The 15559-nt window shown below is 47.7% G+C and overlaps 11 non-coding genes across 11 annotated transcripts; all 11 read right to left on the bottom strand.

The window, feature by feature from the left end:
• Positions 1–298: 298 nt before the first annotated feature.
• LOC142717470 (U2 spliceosomal RNA) lies at positions 299–489 on the bottom strand. Its single transcript, XR_012871845.1, has one exon. It is a non-coding gene; the product is annotated as a U2 spliceosomal RNA (small nuclear RNA).
• A 1280-nt stretch (positions 490–1769) lies between these two features.
• Positions 1770–1960, bottom strand: LOC142717469 (U2 spliceosomal RNA). The gene has a single exon (XR_012871844.1). It is a non-coding gene; the product is annotated as a U2 spliceosomal RNA (small nuclear RNA).
• A 1322-nt stretch (positions 1961–3282) lies between these two features.
• On the bottom strand, positions 3283–3473 carry LOC142717468 (U2 spliceosomal RNA). Its single transcript, XR_012871843.1, has one exon. It is a non-coding gene; the product is annotated as a U2 spliceosomal RNA (small nuclear RNA).
• A 1284-nt stretch (positions 3474–4757) lies between these two features.
• On the bottom strand, positions 4758–4948 carry LOC142717467 (U2 spliceosomal RNA). The gene has a single exon (XR_012871842.1). It is a non-coding gene; the product is annotated as a U2 spliceosomal RNA (small nuclear RNA).
• Positions 4949–6224: 1276 nt separating this feature from the next.
• On the bottom strand, positions 6225–6415 carry LOC142717466 (U2 spliceosomal RNA). Its single transcript, XR_012871841.1, has one exon. It is a non-coding gene; the product is annotated as a U2 spliceosomal RNA (small nuclear RNA).
• A 1304-nt stretch (positions 6416–7719) lies between these two features.
• On the bottom strand, positions 7720–7910 carry LOC142717465 (U2 spliceosomal RNA). Its single transcript, XR_012871840.1, has one exon. It is a non-coding gene; the product is annotated as a U2 spliceosomal RNA (small nuclear RNA).
• A 1300-nt stretch (positions 7911–9210) lies between these two features.
• On the bottom strand, positions 9211–9401 carry LOC142717464 (U2 spliceosomal RNA). Its single transcript, XR_012871839.1, has one exon. It is a non-coding gene; the product is annotated as a U2 spliceosomal RNA (small nuclear RNA).
• Positions 9402–10677: 1276 nt separating this feature from the next.
• Positions 10678–10868, bottom strand: LOC142717462 (U2 spliceosomal RNA). Its single transcript, XR_012871838.1, has one exon. It is a non-coding gene; the product is annotated as a U2 spliceosomal RNA (small nuclear RNA).
• Positions 10869–12164: 1296 nt separating this feature from the next.
• LOC142717461 (U2 spliceosomal RNA) lies at positions 12165–12355 on the bottom strand. The gene has a single exon (XR_012871837.1). It is a non-coding gene; the product is annotated as a U2 spliceosomal RNA (small nuclear RNA).
• A 1276-nt stretch (positions 12356–13631) lies between these two features.
• On the bottom strand, positions 13632–13822 carry LOC142717459 (U2 spliceosomal RNA). The gene has a single exon (XR_012871835.1). It is a non-coding gene; the product is annotated as a U2 spliceosomal RNA (small nuclear RNA).
• Positions 13823–15110: 1288 nt separating this feature from the next.
• Positions 15111–15301, bottom strand: LOC142717458 (U2 spliceosomal RNA). Its single transcript, XR_012871834.1, has one exon. It is a non-coding gene; the product is annotated as a U2 spliceosomal RNA (small nuclear RNA).
• Positions 15302–15559: the final 258 nt, after the last annotated feature.

Raw genomic sequence — 15559 nt, 5'->3', positions numbered from 1 at the left:
GTGGCTGGCTCAGGTGCAGCTCTTTAACTTACCTAAAAGGGAGGGCGGAGAGAAGACAAGGAAGGTGAATGAGGTGTTCCAATGTGAAATGCCGGAAACACAGAAACACAGACGACACACAACAAGAGGTGGCAATCTATTCATTAATTGCATTTAATCAATGAGCTCATTATCACTCATGCATTGTCCAACAGGTGTTGAAATAATGGGATTAAAAGGGGAGATCCCTTCAGAAAGACAGAAACAATAGCAAAGACAAAAAACACTTTTGGAATCTGCTTTTAGTCAACACATAAGGAAAGGGTGCACCGGTCCTGGAAATACTGCAATACCAGGTCAATGCGTGGAGTGGACAGAGCAAGCTCTATTTCCATCTCCCTGTTCTAAAAATCCATTTAATATATGGTCCCCAGATAGGGGACGTATCAGATATTAAACTGATAAGAACAGATACTACACTTGATCTTAGCCAAAAGGCCGAGAAGCGATAACCCGAACGGGCCGCGCGTTGCCCGAGCCTGCCCGATACTGCTGTTCAGCCCTTGCAGCGATTCAGCCTACTTCTAGGCAATTCCATGGGGCCCTGCAGGCTCACACACTCACAGCTACACGGGAGGTGAATAAAGGCCGGAGAGGAAGCCAGACAGGATTTGCTTCTTTTGCTTGCACCACAATGCAGTGCTGAAAGAGGAGGAATCTACATAAAAACGCCTTCCTGGCAACGCCCAAATGCCCTGCTGCCATGCAGATAAACACTGGCAGCGGCAGCAAGTGCATGCCCACAGCCACCCCTTGTTCCTTCACACCTTGTATCAGCTGTAATCCAGTCCAGTCCAGTGCTGCCTGCTGAGCAGCACTGACCAACACTGCCTGGGCCCAGGCTTTTATCTCTGAGGCCCCATTATGATGTCAGAAAGCTGGCTCTGGAATCCTGAGGGCTCCACTATGACACGTGCAAAGTTCCGTCTGAACTTTATATAAGACGGTGAGGCTCAGTCAGTCACTCAGTGTTGCCTGAGAGGGCAACACTGCAACAGCCGGCCGCCAGGCTGTCTTTTTTTTGCACAGCTAGTTGCCTCCAGGAGGCCACAAGAGGGAGACAAGGGACTGCAAAATGGAAAATAGGCATCCACCAACTTTACAGACAACTTCTCCTTGCTCCTACAACCTCCATCCTTGCACAGTTTGTTATTCTTCTAGGTAACATAGTAACAAATCCAAATTGCTGCTCTCTTTGTAGGCAAGCAAGGCTTTGTTGCAACTGCAATTCTTACTTCTTCTTGAAATGTAGGGACGACAGTACATTCCATCACATCCATCTAGTGTACACAGGTAGGTCCATTGTGGCGGGCAGGCGAGCGGGCGGGCTGCTTTATTGGCTGTTTGCTGTTCCCCTACTCCACTCCACTATTTGACTGTTGTGCTGCATCAATCAATCAATCAATCAATCAATCAATCAATCAATCAATCAGTGGCTGGCTCAGGTGCAGCTCTTTAACTTACCTAAAAGGGAGGGCGGAGAGAAGACAAGGAAGGTGAATGAGGTGTTCCAATGTGAAATGCCGGAAACACAGAAACACAGACGACACACAACAAGAGGTGGCAATCTATTCATTAATTGCATTTAATCAATGAGCTCATTATCACTCATGCATTGTCCAACAGGTGTTGAAATAATGGGATTAAAAGGGGAGATCCCTTCAGAAAGACAGAAACAATAGCAAAGACAAAAAACACTTTTGGAATCTGCTTTTAGTCAACACATAAGGAAAGGGTGCACCGGTCCTGGAAATACTGCAATACCAGGTCAATGCGTGGAGTGGACAGAGCAAGCTCTATTTCCATCTCCCTGTTCTAAAAATCCATTTAATATATGGTCCCCAGATAGGGGACGTATCAGATATTAAACTGATAAGAACAGATACTACACTTGATCTTAGCCAAAAGGCCGAGAAGCGATAACCCGAACGGGCCGCGCGTTGCCCGAGCCTGCCCGATACTGCTGTTCAGCCCTTGCAGCGATTCAGCCTACTTCTAGGCAATTCCATGGGGCCCTGCAGGCTCACACACTCACAGCTACACGGGAGGTGAATAAAGGCCGGAGAGGAAGCCAGACAGGATTTGCTTCTTTTGCTTGCACCACAATGCAGTGCTGAAAGAGGAGGAATCTACATAAAAACGCCTTCCTGGCAACGCCCAAATGCCCTGCTGCCATGCAGATAAACACTGGCAGCGGCAGCAAGTGCATGCCCACAGCCACCCCTTGTTCCTTCACACCTTGTATCAGCTGTAATCCAGTCCAGTCCAGTGCTGCCTGCTGAGCAGCACTGACCAACACTGCCTGGGCCCAGGCTTTTATCTCTGAGGCCCCATTATGATGTCAGAAAGCTGGCTCTGGAATCCTGAGGGCTCCACTATGACACGTGCAAAGTTCCGTCTGAACTTTATATAAGACGGTGAGGCTCAGTCAGTCACTCAGTGTTGCCTGAGAGGGCAACACTGCAACAGCCGGCCGCCAGGCTGTCTTTTTTTTGCACAGCTAGTTGCCTCCAGGAGGCCACAAGAGGGAGACAAGGGACTGCAAAATGGAAAATAGGCATCCACCAACTTTACAGACAACTTCTCCTTGCTCCTACAACCTCCATCCTTGCACAGTTTGTTATTCTTCTAGGTAACATAGTAACAAATCCAAATTGCTGCTCTCTTTGTAGGCAAGCAAGGCTTTGTTGCAACTGCAATTCTTAAGCAAGGCTTTGTTGCAACTGCAATTCTTACTTCTTCTTGAAATGTAGGGACGACAGTACATTCCATCACATCCATCTAGTGTACACAGGTAGGTCCATTGTGGCGGGCAGGCGAGCGGGCGGGCTGCTTTATTGGCTGTTTGCTGTTCCCCTACTCCACTCCACTATTTGACTGTTGTGCTGCATCAATCAATCAATCAATCAATCAATCAATCAATCAATCAATCAATCAATCAATCAGTGGCTGGCTCAGGTGCAGCTCTTTAACTTACCTAAAAGGGAGGGCGGAGAGAAGACAAGGAAGGTGAATGAGGTGTTCCAATGTGAAATGCCGGAAACACAGAAACACAGACGACACACAACAAGAGGTGGCAATCTATTCATTAATTGCATTTAATCAATGAGCTCATTATCACTCATGCATTGTCCAACAGGTGTTGAAATAATGGGATTAAAAGGGGAGATCCCTTCAGAAAGACAGAAACAATAGCAAAGACAAAAAACACTTTTGGAATCTGCTTTTAGTCAACACATAAGGAAAGGGTGCACCGGTCCTGGAAATACTGCAATACCAGGTCAATGCGTGGAGTGGACAGAGCAAGCTCTATTTCCATCTCCCTGTTCTAAAAATCCATTTAATATATGGTCCCCAGATAGGGGACGTATCAGATATTAAACTGATAAGAACAGATACTACACTTGATCTTAGCCAAAAGGCCGAGAAGCGATAACCCGAACGGGCCGCGCGTTGCCCGAGCCTGCCCGATACTGCTGTTCAGCCCTTGCAGCGATTCAGCCTACTTCTAGGCAATTCCATGGGGCCCTGCAGGCTCACACACTCACAGCTACACGGGAGGTGAATAAAGGCCGGAGAGGAAGCCAGACAGGATTTGCTTCTTTTGCTTGCACCACAATGCAGTGCTGAAAGAGGAGGAATCTACATAAAAACGCCTTCCTGGCAACGCCCAAATGCCCTGCTGCCATGCAGATAAACACTGGCAGCGGCAGCAAGTGCATGCCCACAGCCACCCCTTGTTCCTTCACACCTTGTATCAGCTGTAATCCAGTCCAGTCCAGTGCTGCCTGCTGAGCAGCACTGACCAACACTGCCTGGGCCCAGGCTTTTATCTCTGAGGCCCCATTATGATGTCAGAAAGCTGGCTCTGGAATCCTGAGGGCTCCACTATGACACGTGCAAAGTTCCGTCTGAACTTTATATAAGACGGTGAGGCTCAGTCAGTCACTCAGTGTTGCCTGAGAGGGCAACACTGCAACAGCCGGCCGCCAGGCTGTCTTTTTTTTGCACAGCTAGTTGCCTCCAGGAGGCCACAAGAGGGAGACAAGGGACTGCAAAATGGAAAATAGGCATCCACCAACTTTACAGACAACTTCTCCTTGCTCCTACAACCTCCATCCTTGCACAGTTTGTTATTCTTCTAGGTAACATAGTAACAAATCCAAATTGCTGCTCTCTTTGTAGGCAAGCAAGGCTTTGTTGCAACTGCAATTCTTACTTCTTCTTGAAATGTAGGGACGACAGTACATTCCATCACATCCATCTAGTGTACACAGGTAGGTCCATTGTGGCGGGCAGGCGAGCGGGCGGGCTGCTTTATTGGCTGTTTGCTGTTCCCCTACTCCACTCCACTATTTGACTGTTGTGCTGCATCAATCAATCAATCAATCAATCAATCAATCAATCAATCAATCAATCAGTGGCTGGCTCAGGTGCAGCTCTTTAACTTACCTAAAAGGGAGGGCGGAGAGAAGACAAGGAAGGTGAATGAGGTGTTCCAATGTGAAATGCCGGAAACACAGAAACACAGACGACACACAACAAGAGGTGGCAATCTATTCATTAATTGCATTTAATCAATGAGCTCATTATCACTCATGCATTGTCCAACAGGTGTTGAAATAATGGGATTAAAAGGGGAGATCCCTTCAGAAAGACAGAAACAATAGCAAAGACAAAAAACACTTTTGGAATCTGCTTTTAGTCAACACATAAGGAAAGGGTGCACCGGTCCTGGAAATACTGCAATACCAGGTCAATGCGTGGAGTGGACAGAGCAAGCTCTATTTCCATCTCCCTGTTCTAAAAATCCATTTAATATATGGTCCCCAGATAGGGGACGTATCAGATATTAAACTGATAAGAACAGATACTACACTTGATCTTAGCCAAAAGGCCGAGAAGCGATAACCCGAACGGGCCGCGCGTTGCCCGAGCCTGCCCGATACTGCTGTTCAGCCCTTGCAGCGATTCAGCCTACTTCTAGGCAATTCCATGGGGCCCTGCAGGCTCACACACTCACAGCTACACGGGAGGTGAATAAAGGCCGGAGAGGAAGCCAGACAGGATTTGCTTCTTTTGCTTGCACCACAATGCAGTGCTGAAAGAGGAGGAATCTACATAAAAACGCCTTCCTGGCAACGCCCAAATGCCCTGCTGCCATGCAGATAAACACTGGCAGCGGCAGCAAGTGCATGCCCACAGCCACCCCTTGTTCCTTCACACCTTGTATCAGCTGTAATCCAGTCCAGTCCAGTGCTGCCTGCTGAGCAGCACTGACCAACACTGCCTGGGCCCAGGCTTTTATCTCTGAGGCCCCATTATGATGTCAGAAAGCTGGCTCTGGAATCCTGAGGGCTCCACTATGACACGTGCAAAGTTCCGTCTGAACTTTATATAAGACGGTGAGGCTCAGTCAGTCACTCAGTGTTGCCTGAGAGGGCAACACTGCAACAGCCGGCCGCCAGGCTGTCTTTTTTTTGCACAGCTAGTTGCCTCCAGGAGGCCACAAGAGGGAGACAAGGGACTGCAAAATGGAAAATAGGCATCCACCAACTTTACAGACAACTTCTCCTTGCTCCTACAACCTCCATCCTTGCACAGTTTGTTATTCTTCTAGGTAACATAGTAACAAATCCAAATTGCTGCTCTCTTTGTAGGCAAGCAAGGCTTTGTTGCAACTGCAATTCTTACTTCTTCTTGAAATGTAGGGACGACAGTACATTCCATCACATCCATCTAGTGTACACAGGTAGGTCCATTGTGGCGGGCAGGCGAGCGGGCGGGCTGCTTTATTGGCTGTTTGCTGTTCCCCTACTCCACTCCACTATTTGACTGTTGTGCTGCATCAATCAATCAATCAATCAATCAATCAATCAATCAATCAGTGGCTGGCTCAGGTGCAGCTCTTTAACTTACCTAAAAGGGAGGGCGGAGAGAAGACAAGGAAGGTGAATGAGGTGTTCCAATGTGAAATGCCGGAAACACAGAAACACAGACGACACACAACAAGAGGTGGCAATCTATTCATTAATTGCATTTAATCAATGAGCTCATTATCACTCATGCATTGTCCAACAGGTGTTGAAATAATGGGATTAAAAGGGGAGATCCCTTCAGAAAGACAGAAACAATAGCAAAGACAAAAAACACTTTTGGAATCTGCTTTTAGTCAACACATAAGGAAAGGGTGCACCGGTCCTGGAAATACTGCAATACCAGGTCAATGCGTGGAGTGGACAGAGCAAGCTCTATTTCCATCTCCCTGTTCTAAAAATCCATTTAATATATGGTCCCCAGATAGGGGACGTATCAGATATTAAACTGATAAGAACAGATACTACACTTGATCTTAGCCAAAAGGCCGAGAAGCGATAACCCGAACGGGCCGCGCGTTGCCCGAGCCTGCCCGATACTGCTGTTCAGCCCTTGCAGCGATTCAGCCTACTTCTAGGCAATTCCATGGGGCCCTGCAGGCTCACACACTCACAGCTACACGGGAGGTGAATAAAGGCCGGAGAGGAAGCCAGACAGGATTTGCTTCTTTTGCTTGCACCACAATGCAGTGCTGAAAGAGGAGGAATCTACATAAAAACGCCTTCCTGGCAACGCCCAAATGCCCTGCTGCCATGCAGATAAACACTGGCAGCGGCAGCAAGTGCATGCCCACAGCCACCCCTTGTTCCTTCACACCTTGTATCAGCTGTAATCCAGTCCAGTCCAGTGCTGCCTGCTGAGCAGCACTGACCAACACTGCCTGGGCCCAGGCTTTTATCTCTGAGGCCCCATTATGATGTCAGAAAGCTGGCTCTGGAATCCTGAGGGCTCCACTATGACACGTGCAAAGTTCCATCTGAACTTTATATAAGACGGTGAGGCTCAGTCAGTCACTCAGTGTTGCCTGAGAGGGCAACACTGCAACAGCCGGCCGCCAGGCTGTCTTTTTTTTGCACAGCTAGTTGCCTCCAGGAGGCCACAAGAGGGAGACAAGGGACTGCAAAATGGAAAATAGGCATCCACCAACTTTACAGACAACTTCTCCTTGCTCCTACAACCTCCATCCTTGCACAGTTTGTTATTCTTCTAGGTAACATAGTAACAAATCCAAATTGCTGCTCTCTTTGTAGGCAAGCAAGGCTTTGTTGCAACTGCAATTCTTACTTCTTCTTGAAATGTAGGGACGACAGTACATTCCATCACATCCATCTAGTGTACACAGGTAGGTCCATTGTGGCGGGCAGGCGAGCGGGCGGGCTGCTTTATTGGCTGTTTGCTGTTCCCCTACTCCACTCCACTATTTGACTGTTGTGCTGCATCAATCAATCAATCAATCAATCAATCAATCAATCAATCAATCAATCAATCAATCAATCAATCAATCAGTGGCTGGCTCAGGTGCAGCTCTTTAACTTACCTAAAAGGGAGGGCGGAGAGAAGACAAGGAAGGTGAATGAGGTGTTCCAATGTGAAATGCCGGAAACACAGAAACACAGACGACACACAACAAGAGGTGGCAATCTATTCATTAATTGCATTTAATCAATGAGCTCATTATCACTCATGCATTGTCCAACAGGTGTTGAAATAATGGGATTAAAAGGGGAGATCCCTTCAGAAAGACAGAAACAATAGCAAAGACAAAAAACACTTTTGGAATCTGCTTTTAGTCAACACATAAGGAAAGGGTGCACCGGTCCTGGAAATACTGCAATACCAGGTCAATGCGTGGAGTGGACAGAGCAAGCTCTATTTCCATCTCCCTGTTCTAAAAATCCATTTAATATATGGTCCCCAGATAGGGGACGTATCAGATATTAAACTGATAAGAACAGATACTACACTTGATCTTAGCCAAAAGGCCGAGAAGCGATAACCCGAACGGGCCGCGCGTTGCCCGAGCCTGCCCGATACTGCTGTTCAGCCCTTGCAGCGATTCAGCCTACTTCTAGGCAATTCCATGGGGCCCTGCAGGCTCACACACTCACAGCTACACGGGAGGTGAATAAAGGCCGGAGAGGAAGCCAGACAGGATTTGCTTCTTTTGCTTGCACCACAATGCAGTGCTGAAAGAGGAGGAATCTACATAAAAACGCCTTCCTGGCAACGCCCAAATGCCCTGCTGCCATGCAGATAAACACTGGCAGCGGCAGCAAGTGCATGCCCACAGCCACCCCTTGTTCCTTCACACCTTGTATCAGCTGTAATCCAGTCCAGTCCAGTGCTGCCTGCTGAGCAGCACTGACCAACACTGCCTGGGCCCAGGCTTTTATCTCTGAGGCCCCATTATGATGTCAGAAAGCTGGCTCTGGAATCCTGAGGGCTCCACTATGACACGTGCAAAGTTCCATCTGAACTTTATATAAGACGGTGAGGCTCAGTCAGTCACTCAGTGTTGCCTGAGAGGGCAACACTGCAACAGCCGGCCGCCAGGCTGTCTTTTTTTTGCACAGCTAGTTGCCTCCAGGAGGCCACAAGAGGGAGACAAGGGACTGCAAAATGGAAAATAGGCATCCACCAACTTTACAGACAACTTCTCCTTGCTCCTACAACCTCCATCCTTGCACAGTTTGTTATTCTTCTAGGTAACATAGTAACAAATCCAAATTGCTGCTCTCTTTGTAGGCAAGCAAGGCTTTGTTGCAACTGCAATTCTTACTTCTTCTTGAAATGTAGGGACGACAGTACATTCCATCACATCCATCTAGTGTACACAGGTAGGTCCATTGTGGCGGGCAGGCGAGCGGGCGGGCTGCTTTATTGGCTGTTTGCTGTTCCCCTACTCCACTCCACTATTTGACTGTTGTGCTGCATCAATCAATCAATCAATCAATCAATCAATCAATCAATCAATCAATCAATCAATCAATCAATCAGTGGCTGGCTCAGGTGCAGCTCTTTAACTTACCTAAAAGGGAGGGCGGAGAGAAGACAAGGAAGGTGAATGAGGTGTTCCAATGTGAAATGCCGGAAACACAGAAACACAGACGACACACAACAAGAGGTGGCAATCTATTCATTAATTGCATTTAATCAATGAGCTCATTATCACTCATGCATTGTCCAACAGGTGTTGAAATAATGGGATTAAAAGGGGAGATCCCTTCAGAAAGACAGAAACAATAGCAAAGACAAAAAACACTTTTGGAATCTGCTTTTAGTCAACACATAAGGAAAGGGTGCACCGGTCCTGGAAATACTGCAATACCAGGTCAATGCGTGGAGTGGACAGAGCAAGCTCTATTTCCATCTCCCTGTTCTAAAAATCCATTTAATATATGGTCCCCAGATAGGGGACGTATCAGATATTAAACTGATAAGAACAGATACTACACTTGATCTTAGCCAAAAGGCCGAGAAGCGATAACCCGAACGGGCCGCGCGTTGCCCGAGCCTGCCCGATACTGCTGTTCAGCCCTTGCAGCGATTCAGCCTACTTCTAGGCAATTCCATGGGGCCCTGCAGGCTCACACACTCACAGCTACACGGGAGGTGAATAAAGGCCGGAGAGGAAGCCAGACAGGATTTGCTTCTTTTGCTTGCACCACAATGCAGTGCTGAAAGAGGAGGAATCTACATAAAAACGCCTTCCTGGCAACGCCCAAATGCCCTGCTGCCATGCAGATAAACACTGGCAGCGGCAGCAAGTGCATGCCCACAGCCACCCCTTGTTCCTTCACACCTTGTATCAGCTGTAATCCAGTCCAGTCCAGTGCTGCCTGCTGAGCAGCACTGACCAACACTGCCTGGGCCCAGGCTTTTATCTCTGAGGCCCCATTATGATGTCAGAAAGCTGGCTCTGGAATCCTGAGGGCTCCACTATGACACGTGCAAAGTTCCGTCTGAACTTTATATAAGACGGTGAGGCTCAGTCAGTCACTCAGTGTTGCCTGAGAGGGCAACACTGCAACAGCCGGCCGCCAGGCTGTCTTTTTTTTGCACAGCTAGTTGCCTCCAGGAGGCCACAAGAGGGAGACAAGGGACTGCAAAATGGAAAATAGGCATCCACCAACTTTACAGACAACTTCTCCTTGCTCCTACAACCTCCATCCTTGCACAGTTTGTTATTCTTCTAGGTAACATAGTAACAAATCCAAATTGCTGCTCTCTTTGTAGGCAAGCAAGGCTTTGTTGCAACTGCAATTCTTACTTCTTCTTGAAATGTAGGGACGACAGTACATTCCATCACATCCATCAAGTGTACACAGGTAGGTCCATTGTGGCGGGCAGGCGAGCGGGCGGGCTGCTTTATTGGCTGTTTGCTGTTCCCCTACTCCACTCCACTATTTGACTGTTGTGCTGCATCAATCAATCAATCAATCAATCAATCAATCAATCAATCAGTGGCTGGCTCAGGTGCAGCTCTTTAACTTACCTAAAAGGGAGGGCGGAGAGAAGACAAGGAAGGTGAATGAGGTGTTCCAATGTGAAATGCCGGAAACACAGAAACACAGACGACACACAACAAGAGGTGGCAATCTATTCATTAATTGCATTTAATCAATGAGCTCATTATCACTCATGCATTGTCCAACAGGTGTTGAAATAATGGGATTAAAAGGGGAGATCCCTTCAGAAAGACAGAAACAATAGCAAAGACAAAAAACACTTTTGGAATCTGCTTTTAGTCAACACATAAGGAAAGGGTGCACCGGTCCTGGAAATACTGCAATACCAGGTCAATGCGTGGAGTGGACAGAGCAAGCTCTATTTCCATCTCCCTGTTCTAAAAATCCATTTAATATATGGTCCCCAGATAGGGGACGTATCAGATATTAAACTGATAAGAACAGATACTACACTTGATCTTAGCCAAAAGGCCGAGAAGCGATAACCCGAACGGGCCGCGCGTTGCCCGAGCCTGCCCGATACTGCTGTTCAGCCCTTGCAGCGATTCAGCCTACTTCTAGGCAATTCCATGGGGCCCTGCAGGCTCACACACTCACAGCTACACGGGAGGTGAATAAAGGCCGGAGAGGAAGCCAGACAGGATTTGCTTCTTTTGCTTGCACCACAATGCAGTGCTGAAAGAGGAGGAATCTACATAAAAACGCCTTCCTGGCAACGCCCAAATGCCCTGCTGCCATGCAGATAAACACTGGCAGCGGCAGCAAGTGCATGCCCACAGCCACCCCTTGTTCCTTCACACCTTGTATCAGCTGTAATCCAGTCCAGTCCAGTGCTGCCTGCTGAGCAGCACTGACCAACACTGCCTGGGCCCAGGCTTTTATCTCTGAGGCCCCATTATGATGTCAGAAAGCTGGCTCTGGAATCCTGAGGGCTCCACTATGACACGTGCAAAGTTCCATCTGAACTTTATATAAGACGGTGAGGCTCAGTCAGTCACTCAGTGTTGCCTGAGAGGGCAACACTGCAACAGCCGGCCGCCAGGCTGTCTTTTTTTTGCACAGCTAGTTGCCTCCAGGAGGCCACAAGAGGGAGACAAGGGACTGCAAAATGGAAAATAGGCATCCACCAACTTTACAGACAACTTCTCCTTGCTCCTACAACCTCCATCCTTGCACAGTTTGTTATTCTTCTAGGTAACATAGTAACAAATCCAAATTGCTGCTCTCTTTGTAGGCAAGCAAGGCTTTGTTGCAACTGCAATTCTTACTTCTTCTTGAAATGTAGGGACGACAGTACATTCCATCACATCCATCTAGTGTACACAGGTAGGTCCATTGTGGCGGGCAGGCGAGCGGGCGGGCTGCTTTATTGGCTGTTTGCTGTTCCCCTACTCCACTCCACTATTTGACTGTTGTGCTGCATCAATCAATCAATCAATCAATCAATCAATCAATCAATCAATCAATCAATCAATCAATCAGTGGCTGGCTCAGGTGCAGCTCTTTAACTTACCTAAAAGGGAGGGCGGAGAGAAGACAAGGAAGGTGAATGAGGTGTTCCAATGTGAAATGCCGGAAACACAGAAACACAGACGACACACAACAAGAGGTGGCAATCTATTCATTAATTGCATTTAATCAATGAGCTCATTATCACTCATGCATTGTCCAACAGGTGTTGAAATAATGGGATTAAAAGGGGAGATCCCTTCAGAAAGACAGAAACAATAGCAAAGACAAAAAACACTTTTGGAATCTGCTTTTAGTCAACACATAAGGAAAGGGTGCACCGGTCCTGGAAATACTGCAATACCAGGTCAATGCGTGGAGTGGACAGAGCAAGCTCTATTTCCATCTCCCTGTTCTAAAAATCCATTTAATATATGGTCCCCAGATAGGGGACGTATCAGATATTAAACTGATAAGAACAGATACTACACTTGATCTTAGCCAAAAGGCCGAGAAGCGATAACCCGAACGGGCCGCGCGTTGCCCGAGCCTGCCCGATACTGCTGTTCAGCCCTTGCAGCGATTCAGCCTACTTCTAGGCAATTCCATGGGGCCCTGCAGGCTCACACACTCACAGCTACACGGGAGGTGAATAAAGGCCGGAGAGGAAGCCAGACAGGATTTGCTTCTTTTGCTTGCACCACAATGCAGTGCTGAAAGAGGAGGAATCTACATAAAAACGCCTTCCTGGCAACGCCCAAATGCCCTGCTGCCATGCAGATAAACACTGGCAGCGGCAGCAAGTGCATGCCCACAGCCACCCCTTGTTCCTTCACACCTTGTATCAGCTGTAATCCAGTCCAGTCCAGTGCTGCCTGCTGAGCAGCACTGACCAACACTGCCTGGGCCCAGGCTTTTATCTCTGAGGCCCCATTATGATGTCAGAAAGCTGGCTCTGGAATCCTGAGGGCTCCACTATGACACGTGCAAAGTTCCGTCTGAACTTTATATAAGACGGTGAGGCTCAGTCAGTCACTCAGTGTTGCCTGAGAGGGCAACACTGCAACAGCCGGCCGCCAGGCTGTCTTTTTTTTGCACAGCTAGTTGCCTCCAGGAGGCCACAAGAGGGAGACAAGGGACTGCAAAATGGAAAATAGGCATCCACCAACTTTACAGACAACTTCTCCTTGCTCCTACAACCTCCATCCTTGCACAGTTTGTTATTCTTCTAGGTAACATAGTAACAAATCCAAATTGCTGCTCTCTTTGTAGGCAAGCAAGGCTTTGTTGCAACTGCAATTCTTACTTCTTCTTGAAATGTAGGGACGACAGTACATTCCATCACATCCATCAAGTGTACACAGGTAGGTCCATTGTGGCGGGCAGGCGAGCGGGCGGGCTGCTTTATTGGCTGTTTGCTGTTCCCCTACTCCACTCCACTATTTGACTGTTGTGCTGCATCAATCAATCAATCAATCAATCAATCAATCAATCAATCAGTGGCTGGCTCAGGTGCAGCTCTTTAACTTACCTAAAAGGGAGGGCGGAGAGAAGACAAGGAAGGTGAATGAGGTGTTCCAATGTGAAATGCCGGAAACACAGAAACACAGACGACACACAACAAGAGGTGGCAATCTATTCATTAATTGCATTTAATTAATGAGCTCATTATCACTCATGCATTGTCCAACAGGTGTTGAAATAATGGGATTAAAAGGGGAGATCCCTTCAGAAAGACAGAAACAATAGCAAAGACAAAAAACACTTTTGGAATCTGCTTTTAGTCAACACATAAGGAAAGGGTGCACCGGTCCTGGAAATACTGCAATACCAGGTCAATGCGTGGAGTGGACAGAGCAAGCTCTATTTCCATCTCCCTGTTCTAAAAATCCATTTAATATATGGTCCCCAGATAGGGGACGTATCAGATATTAAACTGATAAGAACAGATACTACACTTGATCTTAGCCAAAAGGCCGAGAAGCGATAACCCGAACGGGCCGCGCGTTGCCCGAGCCTGCCCGATACTGCTGTTCAGCCCTTGCAGCGATTCAGCCTACTTCTAGGCAATTCCATGGGGCCCTGCAGGCTCACACACTCACAGCTACACGGGAGGTGAATAAAGGCCGGAGAGGAAGCCAGACAGGATTTGCTTCTTTTGCTTGCACCACAATGCAGTGCTGAAAGAGGAGGAATCTACATAAAAACGCCTTCCTGGCAACGCCCAAATGCCCTGCTGCCATGCAGATAAACACTGGCAGCGGCAGCAAGTGCATGCCCACAGCCACCCCTTGTTCCTTCACACCTTGTATCAGCTGTAATCCAGTCCAGTCCAGTGCTGCCTGCTGAGCAGCACTGACCAACACTGCCTGGGCCCAGGCTTTTATCTCTGAGGCCCCATTATGATGTCAGAAAGCTGGCTCTGGAATCCTGAGGGCTCCACTATGACACGTGCAAAGTTCCGTCTGAACTTTATATAAGACGGTGAGGCTCAGTCAGTCACTCAGTGTTGCCTGAGAGGGCAACACTGCAACAGCCGGCCGCCAGGCTGTCTTTTTTTTGCACAGCTAGTTGCCTCCAGGAGGCCACAAGAGGGAGACAAGGGACTGCAAAATGGAAAATAGGCATCCACCAACTTTACAGACAACTTCTCCTTGCTCCTACAACCTCCATCCTTGCACAGTTTGTTATTCTTCTAGGTAACATAGTAACAAATCCAAATTGCTGCTCTCTTTGTAGGCAAGCAAGGCTTTGTTGCAACTGCAATTCTTACTTCTTCTTGAAATGTAGGGACGACAGTACATTCCATCACATCCATCTAGTGTACACAGGTAGGTCCATTGTGGCGGGCAGGCGAGCGGGCGGGCTGCTTTATTGGCTGTTTGCTGTTCCCCTACTCCACTCCACTATTTGACTGTTGTGCTGCATCAATCAATCAATCAATCAATCAATCAATCAATCAATCAATCAATCAATCAGTGGCTGGCTCAGGTGCAGCTCTTTAACTTACCTAAAAGGGAGGGCGGAGAGAAGACAAGGAAGGTGAATGAGGTGTTCCAATGTGAAATGCCGGAAACACAGAAACACAGACGACACACAACAAGAGGTGGCAATCTATTCATTAATTGCATTTAATCAATGAGCTCATTATCACTCATGCATTGTCCAACAGGTGTTGAAATAATGGGATTAAAAGGGGAGATCCCTTCAGAAAGACAGAAACAATAGCAAAGACAAAAAACACTTTTGGAATCTGCTTTTAGTCAACACATAAGGAAAGGGTGCACCGGTCCTGGAAATACTGCAATACCAGGTCAATGCGTGGAGTGGACAGAGCAAGCTCTATTTCCATCTCCCTGTTCTAAAAATCCATTTAATATATGGTCCCCAGATAGGGGACGTATCAGATATTAAACTGATAAGAACAGATACTACACTTGATCTTAGCCAAAAGGCCGAGAAGCGATAACCCGAACGGGCCGCGCGTTGCCCGAGCCTGCCCGATACTGCTGTTCAGCCCTTGCAGCGATTCAGCCTACTTCTAGGCAATTCCATGGGGCCCTGCAGGCTCACACACTCACAGCTACACGGGAGGTGAATAAAGGCCGGAGAGGAAGCCAGACAGGATTTGCTTCTTTTGCTTGCACCACAATGCAGTGCTGAAAGAGGAGGAATCTACATAAAAACGCCTTCCTGGCAACGCCCAAATGCCCTGCTGCCATGCA

Source organism: Rhinoderma darwinii, unplaced genomic scaffold (genome assembly GCF_050947455.1).
Source record: "Rhinoderma darwinii isolate aRhiDar2 unplaced genomic scaffold, aRhiDar2.hap1 Scaffold_456, whole genome shotgun sequence".
Lineage (NCBI taxonomy): Eukaryota > Metazoa > Chordata > Amphibia > Anura > Rhinodermatidae > Rhinoderma > Rhinoderma darwinii.
The sequence above is the reverse complement of the archived record's forward strand: the minus strand, read 5'-3'. Positions and strand labels throughout refer to the sequence as shown.